Source organism: Heliangelus exortis, chromosome 1 (genome assembly GCF_036169615.1).
Source record: "Heliangelus exortis chromosome 1, bHelExo1.hap1, whole genome shotgun sequence".
In the NCBI taxonomy this organism is placed as follows: Eukaryota; Metazoa; Chordata; class Aves; order Apodiformes; family Trochilidae; genus Heliangelus; species Heliangelus exortis.
In genome coordinates this window covers 94,119,508-94,131,403 of record NC_092422.1, presented here as the reverse complement: position 1 = coordinate 94,131,403, position 11,896 = coordinate 94,119,508, and the positions used below count along the sequence as shown (strand labels likewise).

Here is an 11,896-nt window from a genome sequence, read left to right as displayed (position 1 = left end):
CTCTGTTTACAAATGATATCAAGAGTAAGCATGTGCAACGGTTTATATGAGAAATGAAGTTTTTAAAACAAAACACCCGTCCATCGTCTCTGTCAGTTTATGCCATAGACGCTATAAGAGAGCATGGTAAGAAATAAGCACAAACTAGTAAATCAGTATCTGGATTTGTACTTTCACTCTTGTTACCTGCAGGGCTTCTGGAAAAACATAATCCTCGCTTAAGATCAAACACCAAAAAGACAGCAAAACTTTCTCCTGTAACTCCCATTTAGCAATGTTAAATTTCTCCTCTTCATTTCAATATGCAATCCCTTATGCAAAGGCTCTTTGATTTCCAATGAGTATAAGCTAAGCATCAGAACATGTATGTGCAAGAGATGCTTGGGACCCCTGTAATGTGCTGCCTGCACTATGTTGCCAAGTCTTTTTTGCATCACTGTTTTGGGTGATAAAGAACTAAAAGCAAGTAGTGTGGTAGGATATTCATGAAGCCCTTTTGTTCAGTCTTATTTCCATATGGGGAAGTCACAGCATATTTGTCTGAATGGGTCAAATTGCCAAATGCATACTTTAAAGTTAAAAGTGAAGCTTAAAGCAAAAGTAGAGGCTTGGGCATATGATTAAGGTTGATCAAGGAAAAACATCACAGGTTTTGAAATGTCTTAAGTCTTCTAGGGAGATTATAAAAGAGAGGGAACAGGTAAAGTTGGCATGGGGAAAGCTTTTCTCTGTGTTTACACTCTTTTATTGTTGAGTTCCACCTACTGTTTATTTAGATAATTAGAAGTATTAATTAAAAACATATTTAAATATGTATTTAAAATATTGCCAACAGAAAAAAACAAATTAGTTCCACATGGAATAATTTCTTTTAGCAGAATAAATAATTTCATTGCCTGCACAAACGTAGCTGTAGTTTCTGATCATAAGCTGGGGCTAACTGGAAGACAGGTGTCATATACCCCTACCCACTGGCAATGACCCTCTTCCTCTTGTGAAAGAGGCCTGGGTCTGATGCCAGGTTTGGCTGCTGGTTCTCTAGCATCCAGGGGGAGTACAGCTGAGGCAACCCCAAAGTCTTTGGGTTGCAGTTGCCTGTGCCTGCCCCAGCTATGTGCTGAAGCCTGGACAGGGGGACATTTGCATGCTCCTTGTGAAATGCAAATGGGTAAAGGGGCACAAGAGTCTCCTCCAGCTGCCTATGGCAATTCAAGCTGCTTCAGGCTTGGTGAAGCTTCTGACTGAAACCATGGGGCTGCTGGTGGGGTTGCTCTTCTGTGGGGTGTTGCTGAGAGCAGGGAGGCCCTGGGATGGTCCAAGGGCAGCCTGGGATAATCCCTTGGAAGTTAATGAGGGACATGGGCTGGGGAAGACTTTCTGGGCTTCTGAAGCTGATATCAGAAGAGGAGGCATGGTCTGCTTACATATTCTTCAGCTTCAAGGATATAAATGAAAGCAGTTAAGAGAAACCCCTTCCCTTCAACGTCTGAGCTGCCATAGGAGGGATCCATCTGTGTCTGGACTTTGCCCTGTTGTCCTTACACTTACAAAGTGGAACTGGACAGTTCCTAATCAGTTGGGAAGTAGAAAATCGGTGTTTTTCTGTGCTGCTTTTCTCACCAACATTTTTTTTTTCTTGATTGTTTAAAAATCTTATAGGTTGTTGCTCAATAACATTTACGAACTGGGTGTAGTATAAAACTCGTAGCTACAGGGCAAATATGCACAGCTGTCACATGTAACACACCTTTTAAAACAAAATCATTACCAGGTATTTTAGCAAACACAGAGGTAAAATATTCCACTTTATAAAACCATACATTTATATAATTCTAGCTATGCCAGTTGAGCTGTCATTGCTTTACACGGTAAATATATGAGCTAAAACAGGTTATGTAAAGAAATTGCTAATAAGACCAAAAAAAAAGTGAAACCAAATTTGACTGAGAGCGCCCTGCCAACTTTATTAGTTTGGGTTTCAAAGCTCTCCAAAAAAAATGTTCAAAAGAATTCAAACTCAAACATAGTATTGGAAACAAGCTGAAAAACTATAAACACTCAAGCTATGACATAAGACACTGAAAACCTGGAAACTGTAAGAAGTGACAATGTTAACTTGTGCTGTTTCCTTCAGAAAGCACAGAAAAGCAGAAGTCAATTGAGGTGAGGACATCCGCTGCTAAACCTGCAGACATTTGTTGCTTTACATTAATCTCCGTGGCCCCAGTGCCACAGGATTTTTCATGTATCGGCAGACAGCTGTGCTGGAACAGAGGCCCATTGACTTCATGTCATTTGAGCATCTCTTTTGCCTTCGAGGGCTTTGATCTCTGTGGCTGGAAGCATCTTCTTTGGTTCTGTCCACAGCAGTGTCCCAGCAATACCCCCCCTGCCTTCTTAGCACGGTGCAATTCTTGACTATTGCAACTCTGCACTGAGCTATGGAAATAGGTTCTGCGTTATTTTAACTCCTATTAGATCATTTGATGGTACAGTTTATGGTGTGAGAAGTACCCAAAGCTCTAGCTGTGAGCAATGTAAGTGGTGCTTGTCCACAAGCTGGAGATTTAATTATTAGTGCCAATGAAAAGAGATCAGATTATTGATGTTGGGAGTGCTGGATCCATAGCCTACATGGCCTGTCACAGGGGCAGTTTCCTGATAAGGCCTGCTGTGGGTGCACATGGGCAGACCTGCTAACCAACAAGAGGGATGGAGATGAAGGGCACAATGGCTTTAAAACTGAACTTCGTGAAATTCTGAACTGTATTCCGTGTAGCTGTCTCCTACCACAGCAGGGGAAGGGATACGCTGATGAAGAAAGTACCTTACAGACTCATGTCACTAAAATGCTACAAACTATCCATGCATAAAGCTCCCTGCTTGGGTTTCTTTCAACATCCATTCAACATCCAAACAAGCTTGCAAGTAGTGTTTGATTATCCAAGCGCAGGGGAATGCAGACCTTCTGACACCTCCAAAAAGTCTCCAAAAAGCACTTGGATTAGGAAGCAGCGCCTGGGGAACACTTCCACACAGAGATAAGTTTAATTGCAGACATCAGCATTTTACTGGGGAGGATGCTGTTTCCAAAATTTTGCTGTGTGTGCATGTGTCATTTCAACCTTAACAGCTAGCAAAAAAGGATCAGCTGGTGCTCTAGATTCCAAGGCCAAATGCAGTAAATATCTACAGTAAATGCTGTTCCACACATGAGTAATTCCTTTGGCTCTGTCTGTGCTGTCTCTGGGACCATGAGTCAGGGAGCACAGTACGAACCTTGACCTGCTCTTTGTGGGCCTGTATTGCTGGCAAGGGGATATCCAAAGCTCAGCTACCTCCAAAGCCCTTTACTCTCTCTCTTTACACGTGAGATGAGGCTTTGCTATGGGATGGAGCTCATTTGTCTTGGGGTAGAATGGGATAAAAGGTAGAAAGACCTTTCATCTTTAGGGAAAAGGAAAGCCTGCTGAAATCACAACCTTCTTCACTACACTGAATTTGTTCTTGCCTAAGACGAAACCAGTTGACCACTGACCTTTTCACAAGGGCATTGTCAAAGAGCCCTATTGTAGACCATCTGTGGAAAAGGCAGGAGTTTATGGCTTGATTTGGTTATTAGCTGCCAGGCACCATGCAAGTAGTATTTGTTGTATGCTTTTAATTCCATGGCACCAGTGTAGTGTTGGATTTTTGGATGCTTGGTTTTCTTACATTTTTGACATCTGTTTTCAGAACTAGCAAGGAATATGGAATAAAGACAGAATATAAACAATTAGTTTAATGTGTTTACTTGTTGATCTCAGGAGTCAGAAGAAAGAAATTTGGTGATATAGGGTGTGGCTGGGATACATAGATAGTTATCTTATAAGATCGAATGAACATTGGCCAAAGTTGGAAAAAAACATTGTTTCTAAATAGGAAAATATTTTGCTGCTGGGGATTTGGGGATTTGTGTGCTAAGAAAGGGCTGGGGGTTTTCTTTTTGCAGCATGGGAACACTCCCAGCAATTCATCCTCACGTTGAGTTTCTTTGTCATCTGACTGCTGCCACTCAGCTGTGTACGGTCTTCACTCAACTGTGGCTGTGGGGAGGGCTGGAAGCATTTTCGTGCTGGAAGAGAACTGAAATCTCATAATTAAAGGCACGTACTTATAAAAAAATAACCCCTGGAAAAAAACTGAAATGCTGCTGACTTGCAATGTTACTTAGATATCTGCTGCCTATCAAGGTTATTTGCAGTTTTCATGAACTGAGCAGTGTAAGCAGAGGGTGAAATTTGATTCATTTTACGAGGGTGCACATATACTCCCCCAGCCAAGGAATGTGGTAAAGGAGACTGTAGAAACTGAAGTATCTGTCCTGTTTCAAAGAGCTACTTTGGGAGAGGTTTCTCCAACCCATCTCCCCTTCAGTCCTGAAATCCGGTGTAACACTGATCCTTCCCATCCCCAGCAGCTCCACAACAGCCTCGCGCCTAACAAGAAAGGCCTAAGAGTGTATTTTCTCACCCAGCTGTCAAGCATCAGTCTGCCTCAGTGGTGTAATTACACCGGCTGTCACTGGTTGTACTTCCTTGCCTTCCTTTCACTGATTTTGCCAGGTTGGTCCCACCCACGGTGGCAAATAGTGCCCCTGCTCCCACATCCCTGCCTCGTACAGCCTGAAACCCGATTACAGCTCTCATTCATCTCTGCCCATCTGCTCTTTAGAGAGCTCATACATATTAGAAAGCAAAGTCTCACAGAAAGCTGTAATCTAGGATAAAACCCTCAAGCTCTCTAGAAACCAGTTTAGGGAAGCAGTAACATATGGCTTCCCAGCCATGTGAGTGAGTGATGGCAAATGTGTAACTGATTTGATTAAGCTGTTCTGTAGTATTAGGACCACCCAAAAGATGGCACTAAACAACCTTTAGTCACACACATACACACACATGAAATTTTCTGATGCTACTCAAAGAAGTAGTTCTCTAGCTTAACTCTGTAATTTATGTGAGCAAAAGTAGAAGTCATCTTAAATAATTCTATGTTAGACCAGCAGGAAAATTGAGGATAAACACTTTTATATAAGCAGATAAACTTTGTACTGTAAATATTACTTTATTAGACCCACATGAAAGCATTCATATTTGTGTAAACATGACAATGTGACATTTGGTGAGCAGTGCAACTGTGTTAAAATTACTCAGGGCTTAGCCACTGCATTTAAAATATTTGATCCTTTAGAAGCTATTGATGCTATTGCTGTACACTGACCTTTGTAAATCTTTGGATATTGGGCCAAAAGTGCTTTTATTTATGTGGCTGCAATGTGGAGTCATTGCACTGATGCTCACAGAGTGACATGGAATGACAAGCATTAGCAAGGGGAAGCTCTGGCCTATTGTCACTACCTTTTCTTGTAGGTAGTGCTGGCTATTTTGAATTTTAAATCAGCTGAGTTGTCTGCAATGGGAAGAACAAGACATGTTTCTACTAGTCACTTTCCATTTTATGATGGAATAGTTGAAGGGGGAAAAAGACTCCCTTTCATATCTATAACCACTGAAAACTCAGTAATGGGATCTACTTTATAGAAAACCCTAAAGATGAGTGTGTTCACAGAAGGTGCTGGAGGAGGAATCCTCACGCCCTGCAAAAGTAATTTTTTGTTATGACTTCTGTTTCATTATTTGAATAAAATACTACATGTTATTAATTAATTATACCAAAAAAACCCCAAACAAACAAACCCACAACAAACCTCCACCTTTGCTTAGAGCAGAACCCAAAAGGGGTTGAGAGGTCTAATGTCTTACACAAATATTTGCTTCCCCTGAATTACAAGACTTCTCTTTTGAATGTGATAAACCTAAAGTAGAACAGCAAAAAGAAACTCCCCAGGAACTGGGAGAGGCGTAGTTCTCACTACTGAGCAGTGTAAAATCTGCCTAAATACAAAAAATTCTTTCATCACTTTCTCCAAAGCTTCCCTTCAAACAAGTCTTGTTTTTTCTCTATTCTGCCTATCTCACTGCCAGCATAGCTGCATACAGAATGTTGAGCTCTTCATGGCTCTATACACTCATGAAATTAAAGGCTTTTAAATCAACTGTATCAGCTCAGAAAACAGAGTAAAAGTTTTACATTTTGGGAATTTTTTTTTTTTTTTTTTTTTTTTTTTAACGCTCCAGTATTTTTGACAGCTTAGGTATATAATTTGGCTTATCTAATAATTTCATACTATTATGTTTATACTATGACTACTATCTGGTTATAATTGAAAAAAAAAAGAAACTTAGACATTGTGGTTTTATTCAGGGAATGACCTGGATTGTACTCAAGGGAATTTAGTGGCACATGCACAGAACTGTGCGCAGACATGGAAGCACCAGCTGGCTTGATTTAGTCACTATGGGGTTAAGAAGCCAAAACAGAAGAGATAGTGGAAGTATACACACAAAGAATGGTTGAGGACCTGGATTCTCTTTGTTTCTGTAACACAGCAATGAGATGTGTTCACTGAGAAATTCTGCACAACGTGTAGCCTTCAAAGCCACCAAATATTTCATAGTTACATTTTAGATCTCACTGCACCAGCTTGTTGAAGATAAAGACTTACCAATATTAGATGTGTAATAGGGTATTGAGTTGTATTAAACAGTACTAACATATAATTCAATAAATGGCTTTAAAAGCTCTGTAGTAACATTCACCTATAATAGGGTATATCACTACTAAGTGAAAAAAAACTGTTTCAGGTCACACCAAGGCCTTCACCATTTGATTTTTACCACCTTCATATTAGTAAAAAATTCTGAAAATAAGGCATAAAAATTAGATTACTTCACTGGAATATATTGTGCATGGGGAGAAGGGGAGCAAAGCATTTTTCTGACAATCATTGCAACATGTATAACTTTCACATTCTGAGAAGCTTTGAATTCACTGCAGGTATTTTCTATACCAAAGAGGATGTATGATTTCTGACACAAGCTGAAAGATAACTTTGCAGTGAAGCAAGAGCTGGAGGACTTAAGGGGGAAGGATGGATGATAGGGAAGAACAGAGTCTGAACTGGAACATTACTAATTCTCAAAATGGTAGCTCAGTTTTAAAAAATGCTGCAGGACAAACCAGTCAATTTTTGGAAAGAATTCTAGCCATTGGAATTGAGTTTTCACTTGAAAACTCTTTGGAAACAGGATATTTCTCCCAAGGACTTTCAGCCCTTTTAAAACCTGGAATGAGATGCATTGAATTCAGCTTCAGACATCTGTACTGTAGCTGTCTACATCTTTACCCTATGTCCCTTGGTCACTGGAAAGAAATGCACATTTGTAAGGTGCAGTTCATGTAACCAATTGGACCTCTACTGTAGGGTGAAATTAATAGCATGTGTAAAGTGCCCATTTTTTTTCTATTTAGTCTAAAAGGCATCTACAAACTGTTTCAGATACAGTTTGGAAAGTCCGTAAGAGAAAACCCCTCCCCTGTAAAAATATCCCTGTGTAAAAATATTTTTTTTTTAAATTCTTGAAAGGCTGAAACATTTGCTACAGTTTTATGTATTTAGACTTAAAAAAAAATAATAAGAGGAACAGTGTAATGCACTCTTGGCAGGCAACATGCCACTAGAATAATCTATGACAGCAGTGTTTGTATTCACGGACCAATTTGCTTAGAAGTCAACCATTGTACCATAGAGCAGTCTGTGGGGCAATCTGAGGCCAGGGATGGATTTGTCTGGTCAAAGGTGGAAGGCTTCTCCACAGCTCATCACCCAAACACTCCTTACTCCTTTTGTAGTCAAGGGAGAGAAACAAGAGCCAGGAACACAGATCATCTTATCCTAAGGTCAGTGGCAAAAGCCCCAAGTCTTGTCCATTTCAAGTGCCTACTTTTCTCTGTCAATTAGCAAAGGTGTCTGGCCTGACTAATTAAAGGAACTTCCAAGATTTGCTGTAGGCAGGACCAGTGTTTCTGTCTGCACTGAGGAGCTGCGTCTGTGGATGCAGCTGTAAGAAAGGGCATGAGTGAAAAAAATAACTAACAGTGTCAACCTGATGCCTCAAGCAGCTGTAAAAAATCCTGGCAAAAGGGAAACAGTTGTTTTATATCCCTGATTTGGATCTACAAGCCCCTGGCTGTGCTTCTGCTCTCTTTGACTTAAAAAAGGATCTTATGGTTTTTATGTCTTCTAGTTGCTTCAGCTGGGAAACAGGGTTCAGGATATCTTCTGGTGCCTCCTTGTTTGTCACCGCTTCATTAGGCCTCTGTAAGCACAGGCTAATTCTGAAAACTTGCAGCTCAGCTTCCCAGCTGGGGGAAACATGGGGATATTGTTTAGGATTATGCTTCAAATGGCACCATCTTCTTTTAGCTAGCTTAGTCCTGGATCAACCCAGCAGAAGTTATTTGGGAGCAAATCCAAGCAATTAATTAATCAGTGAATTCTAGGAGATACAAACATGATTTTGTTTTCTATCATCATATATGTGCTTTACCTCTCCTTATTAATTTTAATTTTCCACTTGCTGCAATGCGCGCTGGCTCAAGTTTGGGAACGGGAGACAGAAGCAGGGACCAGACGTGGCTGTTAGAGCACAGCCTTCCTCTTCTTTGGGACATCTCTATCTTCTGTAGAGATGGCTCTTCTCTCTCTACCATTAGCCATAGTTCTCAGTTGCAAACTAAGAACATGCATGAGGGGACCACTTGATGTCTTCTGCCATTAAGCTAATCAGTAGGAAGAAATTTTTTAAACTACTTTGAACTGCTATTACAATAGCTTTTTATGTCTATTGTATAAAAGAATGTAAAATGCCTAACAGCTATATAATACATCACTTGCATGGAGGCAGTGGAAATGATTTTGAAGGCAAAAATCTCAGTATGGTGGGTACTTCATGGGGAGAAAAAAGATTTTAATCAGTGAGAACTAGATTACCATGGAATGCTAGGTGATGCAGACTGGTTGCTGAGTTTGGAAGAAAAAACATAGTAATGCACTCCCAATTTTGGATTTGTCTCTGCTCTTAACTTTTTCTTCCCCTCTATTTTTCATAATTTTAGGCTTGTGTATGGAATGTGCTTTTGGGTGCTTACACTGTCTACACTGTGTTGCTGCAATCTTAAATTGTTAATGATTACAATGTGTGCAGTGCCTAATTAGTAATGGAACTCAAGCCTTATCATCTCACACCCAGACAAAAATCTCAGAGACTTGTATCATGATGTTTGTGTTGCATTTTAATAAAACATCTCCATTCAGTCCATAAGAGAATTTCTTCTTTAAAAGTGGCTGTTCACCTCATTGTTATCATGATTCTTGATGCATTTATATTCATTGCTATACAGGGAATTAAAAGGGCTGCAAATTAGACTGTTGCTGAAGTGATCTGTTACAATGTTTTCTCATAGTAAGAAAGCATAAAATCATGCAACTGCTGAAAAATGTACTCATTAAAGCATTGGGTGGGTAAAAGGTCACAGCCAACAGGGCAAGAGAAAGACAAGCAAGCTCCATGTAACTGTGCATTGGAATTAAGCCTAGGGAGGGAAAAAAATTATAAATGCAGTCCATAAAAATAATTTTAAAGCTTTGCCAAAAGCTTTACCATTTCATCAAACAGGAAATTTAAGGATTATTTTATGTCAAGACCAGAAAGGCTTACTCATAGAAGCAGAGTTTTGGTAGTGGGGACATTTTATTTTTAAATTTATAAAGTAAACTTTCATCATCATGCAGGAAATACACCAGACTTAAGAAATCCTGCCAATGACCTCTATGGTAGAATAAAACTAAGAGAAAAGGGGGAATATCTCACCAATTTTTAAATTCGTATTTGCCCAAGATTTTTAAGAGAGTTTGAATCCCAAACATGCATTACATGAATTCTAAGGAAAATATTTTTTTCTCTGAACAGAATTGGGGGGTGGCTGCCACCTAAACCCCCCCCCCCTCACTTTCCCCACCCTCTCCCTAATAATTTTTTTTCTTTTTTTACTTGCATGTATGCATAAAAATATAAAGTAATTTGAAAGAAATCCACTTAATTGTTACTCTCAGCTCACATTTGTTACAGATTTTGCTTGGCTTCCAGTTTGCCAGAAGGGAAGGGAAGGACAGGGGGAAGGGAAGGGAAGGACAGGGGGAAGGGAAGGGAAGGGAAGGGAAGGGAAGGGAAGGGAAGGGGAAGGGGAAGGGGAAGGGGAAGGGGAAGGGGAAGGGGAAGGGGAAGGGGAAGGGAAGGGAAGGGAAGGGAAGGGAAGGGAAGGGGAAGGGGAAGGGGAAGGGGAAGGGATGGGGAAGGAAAAGGGAAGGAGAAGGGGAAGGGGAAGGGATGGGGAAGGAAAAGGGAAGGAAAAGGGAAGGGAAGGGGAAGGGGAAGGGAAGGGGAAGGGGAAGGGAAGGGGAAGGGAAGGGGAAGGGGAAGGGGAAGGGGAAGGGATGGGGAAGGAAAAGGGAAGGGAAGGGGAAGGGGAAGGGAAAGGAAGAGGGAAGGGAAGGGTGTGCTCTAGCCAGGGAATGCTGCCGTCCACTGAAAAATGTGTTTGGATGGAGGAGCTCTTTTTCATGGATGGATTGTGGCTTCTGGCAGCAGAGGTGGCAGGAAGCAGTTGCCATAACTACTATACCATTAAAAGAAACCCTCCAGGCTGTAAGTAAAAAGGCATTTTTGAAATTATGCTTTTATTAACAATCCTGGTGGAATCAATCAGTTCAATATGATGGGTGACAGGATACTGAATGTGGTCTCTTGAGTGTATGCTAAGGATATGATTTTAGGCCTATATTCAGTCATTGGCTTGTAAGGTACATAGTGAAGGAAAATATGTAGACAGCCAGAAAACAGAACATAATCTGCCTTGCGTGGGATTTCAGGGCTTGGCTAGAATCACACTCTGGTGTTAAATAGCAGACTAAAAAAAATAATAATATATGTTTTTCAAAACCTTTAAGGCTAGGATTTACAAATTCACTGAAATGATTTAGAAACATAAGTTAAATTTTAAGTCAATACTGAGGACTCTGCCATAAGTGTAGACAAAATTTAATATTTGTCTATATTCAACCTGAGATACTGCTCAGATAAAAAGCCCAGATATAGTTGGTTGACACATTACTGGAGTAGACACAGGGATGGTTTATACCATGTCAAACCCAGCCAAAAGTTTTCATCCTCAACATTACACCACACATTATTGTCACTGGCAAATTGCTTTGGCACTTTTTTGTCTGCTGTTGGAATCAGAAAACATTTCACACTGCTGAAATGACCTCTGTCTACTGCTATGTGGATAACAACATAGTTTTTGTGGTCCTGTGGCTACTCTTATGCGGTGCTTTGAGATGTGTCCCAAGTGACCTAGCTCTTTATTTACTCATGAGACCTTTGCTGAACTAGTCAGGTGAATTGGACCCATACCCTGCTTAAACACAGGTGGGCTTTATGTCTTCATTCTTACAATTTTCCAAGGTCAGCACCTATGAATCTCTCCTCAAAAAGCGTTTGCTTTTGCTCTCTTTGCTCAAAAAGCCATAGTCATAGTACACCTTTAGTTGAGCCCCTTCCTCTGGTTCCATGGAGAGGAGAAGTGCTCCCACCTTCCTGTTTCATTCAGCCAGCATCTTTCTCTGGTGTAATTAAACAAACAGACCTTGGGGTACTTGTTAATTAAGCTTCTGTATGAATCCTTTGTCTGTGAGGTGTATTTCCTACAGGACATCTTACTGACCTGAGCACGTGTATCAATGAAACTTTCTACTCTACCTACTATTTTTTGCTTTAAATGTGAGTGTTACATTTGGAACTACATTAGGAATGACTGACTCACTCCCACCCCTTTGTGAACTATAATTTATGTTACAGCTGCAATTGCTCCCATGAAAGAGTAGGAACCTCCTGGC

The 11,896-nt window shown here is 40.5% G+C and overlaps 1 protein-coding gene across 1 annotated transcript in view; it reads right to left on the bottom strand.

Moving 5' to 3' along the window:
- Nucleotides 1-11,896, bottom strand: part of ADAMTS5 (ADAM metallopeptidase with thrombospondin type 1 motif 5) — a 198,310-nt gene that overhangs the window by 133,023 nt on the left and 53,391 nt on the right. The window lies entirely within an intron of this gene.